General features: G+C 42.3%; 1 long non-coding RNA gene across 1 annotated transcript; it reads left to right on the plus strand.

Moving 5' to 3' along the window:
- The first annotated feature begins 963 nt into the window (after positions 1 to 963).
- LOC145954590 (uncharacterized) lies at positions 964 to 4,130 on the plus strand. Its single transcript, XR_014431833.1, has 2 exons — positions 964 to 2,304; positions 3,951 to 4,130. It is a non-coding gene; the product is annotated as an uncharacterized LOC145954590 (long non-coding RNA).
- Positions 4,131 to 4,374: the final 244 nt, after the last annotated feature.

Raw genomic sequence — 4,374 nt, forward strand, 5'->3', positions numbered from 1 at the left:
GGAGCCAAGCCTCTTGGTTGGACACCTATTCAGAACATACACAGCTGTCATGGCTGCTTCACCCCAGAAACTATGAGGAAGATTCTTCTCTTTAAGCATACTTCTGACCATGTTCAAGATTGTTCTGTTCCTTCTTTCTGCAGTGCCATTATGTTGGGGAGTGTAAGGAGCAGTTACTTCATGGACTATACCATGCTCCTTGCAAAAGCCTTCAAATTCTCCAGATGTGAATTCCCCTCCACCATCTGTCCTCAGAATTTTAATGCATTTTCCAGATTGCTTCTCCACCAAGGCCTTGAAATCTTTAAAAATGCTGAACACATCACTCTTGGCTTTGATTAGGTAGAGCCACACCTTCCTGCTCAAGTCATCAACAAAAGAAACAAAATATCTATTTCCACCTAATGATGGAGTGTCAATAGGTCCACAAACATCTGAGTAAACAACATGCAGTATTTCACTAGCCTTAGAAGCAGTAAAATTGCTGAAGGGATTCCTGGGTTGTTTGCTGATTAAACAGTTATCACACATTTTCTTAGGGATTTTAATTGAAGGGAGACCAGTTAACATTTCCTTGGATTTCAAGAGACTCAAATCTCTAAAATTTAAGTGGCCTAATCTAAGGTGCCATAACCATGAATCATCTGACAACATAGCAGCGGAAAGACATTGAGATTCAATGGTGTTTAGGCTTACCTTGAAGGTTCTGTTCTTGGCCAATGGAGCTTTCATCACCAATCTCTTTGCTTTATCATATATTTCTAGAAATCCTTTAACTGAGTTTACTGAGCATCCTTTCTCCAGAAGTTGACCCAGACTGATCAAATTCGTGGTCATTCCAGGAACATACAGTACTTCTGTAATCACTGTTTGTCTTCCATCTTCTCTTTTGACTAGTACATTTCCATCTTCTCTTTTGACTCGATGCCCGGTCATATGATTGGAACATCCGGAATCTATGTACCATTCTTCATTGTTGTAAGATTCTGGATTGGTGATCATCATCAACATCAACGGTTGTTCTTCAAGATTCGCTTCATTTTCTTCTTTGGCCATGTGTGCTTGATAATCACCATGTGATTGACTCCCCCGTTGATCTGTGCGACCTGGTGCAGCTTCACATTCTGCAGAAAAATGTCCAATTCGATCACAATTAAAGCATTTAATTCTTTTCCTGTCAATTACCTTTTTCTTTCCTCCTCGCCAATTATTGAAACTCCCTCTTCTATTTGAGTTTTCTGGTTGATCTTGTTCAATCTTTCCTTGGTCTTGACTTTGATTATTTTTTTTTTCAAAGCCACCTCTAAATCCTCTCCCACGGCCTCGTCCTCTGGAGTTTCCTTTGGAGTTGTAACGTCCTCCTTTTGAGGTTTGAGCTTGCAGTGCTTGATGATTATCAGACTTCACTGAACCTCTTTCAATGAGTCTCTGCTCATGTGCCTCAAGAGAACCTTGAAGTTCCTCTACCTTCAATTCCTCGAGCTTCTTTGATTCTTCAATGGCCACAACAATGTGGTCAAATTTGGGATCGAGTGTTCTCAGAATCTTTTCTACGATTGTTTGATCTGTGATTTTCTCACCACAATTCTTCATGGCATTCGTGTGGGTGATGATTCTGTTGAAGAACTCAGCTATCTTTTCATTATTCTCCATTTGCATCAATTCGTATTTGTAACATTGTTAAAAAAAAAAGAAAAAGAAGAGGTTGATTCAGTAGCCCAGAACGGGCCGTTCCCAAACTGGAACGGGCCGTTCCAAGCTACTGAATTGAACTACATATTGTAGTTGAGAACGGGCCGTTCTGGGAAGGAGAACGGACCGTTCTGGAGGGAGAACGGGCCGTTCTGGAGGGAGAACGGGCAGTTCTGGAGGGAGAACGGGCCGTTCTGGAGGGAGAACGGGCCGTTCCGGATGAGTCCCGGAACGGGCCGTTCTGATTTCAGAACCGGCCGTTCTGGGCGTTAATTTTTGTGCGTGATTTGGGAGTTCGGAACGGGCCGTTCCGAACTTGGTACGGGCCGTTCTGGGCCAATCCGAAAGTCTATAAATAGGGGGTTGGGGGCCTTCAGGAGTTTTGGAGTTTTTAGAGAGAAGTTTTAGAGAGAAGGTCTCTGGGTCAGTGAGCTCCTTTCTCTCCCAAATTTCTCTGTTTGACTCCTTTTCTCCTCTAGATCACTAACTCCTTCTGACTTTTCTTGAAATTCAGATTAGAAAACTTGTTTTGGGAGGACTGAAGTTCCGAGTTGAGCCTCGAGGGGAAATTCTACTTTTGTTCAGTCTTTGGCTATCTGAGCCAATCTTCAGGTAAGGGAAGCTAGAATGTTTGTTATTTAAGTTGCATGTGAGTTTAGAAACTCAATTGATGCATGGAAGTTGAGGATCCATGGCTGGATCGGAGAATTCGCTAATTGTTCAAAGTCTTGGAAAAAAAATGGGGTTTCTGGTGAATTTGATGCATCAGATGGGTGCATGTTGATTCTAGGTTTATTTAAGTTGTATGGGGCCTATGTATTGTGTTTTGTGTTTGCATGTGACTGGATTTGTTGGTTTGGATGAGAGTTTGTGAACTCTGTTATTGGAATTTAGGCCGGGTGCAGGTTGAATGCGCTAGGCGTGGATGAGTCTTGGGACTCTCAGGCTGGGATTAGGCTGGGCGAGCTCAGGCTACGCCGAGCGTGAATAAGTTTATGAATGAATTGATGTTTATGCATGTTTAAAGTTAAAGTTTTAGATTATGTATGTATGATATATGATGTATGGTGAGGTGTGATTCATATGTATGCTTTGTGATGATACGTATGAATGTTTGAATATGATATGACATGTGTATATGTTCATATGTGTATGATTGTTGATCATGATGGTGGGCAGACCATTATGATGTATGATGCATTATTGCATGTGATGTCTTATGACACGTGTATGATTGTTGATCATGATGGTGGGCAGACCATTATGATGTATGATGCATTATTGCATGTGATGTCTTATGACATGTGTATGATTGTTGATCATGATGGTGGGCAGACCATTATGATGTATGATGCATTATTGCATGTGATGTCTTATGACATGTGTATGATTGTTGATCATGATGGTGGGCAGACCATTATGATGTATGATGCATGATTGCATGTGATGCCTATGGCATGAGTCTAGCCTAGGACTTGAGGAGAGGAAAAATATTTTCGAACTGGAAGAGCTCACATAGAGTTTCTTGAGAGTGGTGCTTGGATAGACCACTGATATATGAGAGTGGTGCTCTGGGAGGCCACTGGATTTGGGAGAGTGGTGCTCAGATAGGCCACTGGGTTGGGTGAGTCTCCTCTAAGTCCTTAGCTAGTGTTGGAGCGGGGTATGAGGTCGAGGGTTATTCCCTTAACCAAGTACTCGGGAAGGTGCGTGGATCCTTGCGGATAGTCGGTGGGCGAACTCCACAATTGACTTGGTTAATGCATGCCAAGGTCGTGGTAAGCCCGTACCCAACTGTGCTATACCTGACGGTGGATCTGGACTTCCAATTGTGTAAGTGACATCATCCGAGTAAACCCGAGGGAGGATTATATATCCTGTTTAGTTGTGACCGAGCGGACGCTTTGGGCGTGAAAACGGTTGGGGTGGTTTCGGTAGGATGGAATGTCACTTATACAGCTCTATTGTTGTGGAGATCTCCTAGGTGTATGCGTGACGACGCATTAGATGATTGATATGCATTGATATCTGTCATGAGATGCATTTATTGCATGATTATTAATATGATGAAGTGTGGTGTTTGACTTCATGATTGGTGGATTGTATTTTATGCATGAGTAGTATTGGATAGAGTGTATGGTGTGACTCTATGAATACGATTGTGTAGTATAGATTATTATGATTCATTTGTGAATTCTAGCTTACCCTTCTGTTTCCATGTGGTGGAACTGCGATGATCATACTTGGTATGGGAGCAGATCAGGGCTAGCTTGGAGTCGAGGTGACCGCTGCGAGACGGGGAGTTTGATCCTCGTGTTAGGGTTACCATTTTGGGTAGCGATTTTTGTCTGTTTGACCGGCACTAGGGAATATTATTTTTGGGATGACTGTACATATATGGCATTTTATTTTGTATTTAAAGAATTTGGTTATTTTTATTCTTATCTATACCTGTATGTATGAGTTATCCAATTTAATATTTTCCTTAGTTCACTAGTAGTAGTGCGATTCCAGTAAGTGTAGAGACCATGGCGGGTCGTTACAGTATTGACGCCTCATCGTCTGCAATCTCACCTTCTTCAATTGCTCTGCTCCTTCACTGCATTTCTCCAGGATCTTCCACGCTTCTTGCGAAGTTGCAGCACCTGCAATCTTCTCAAAGTGCGCCTCATCAACACATTG

Source organism: Cajanus cajan, chromosome 1, assembly GCF_000230855.2.
Source record: "Cajanus cajan strain Asha chromosome 1, NIPB_CcT2T_4, whole genome shotgun sequence".
NCBI lineage: Eukaryota > Viridiplantae > Streptophyta > Magnoliopsida > Fabales > Fabaceae > Cajanus > Cajanus cajan.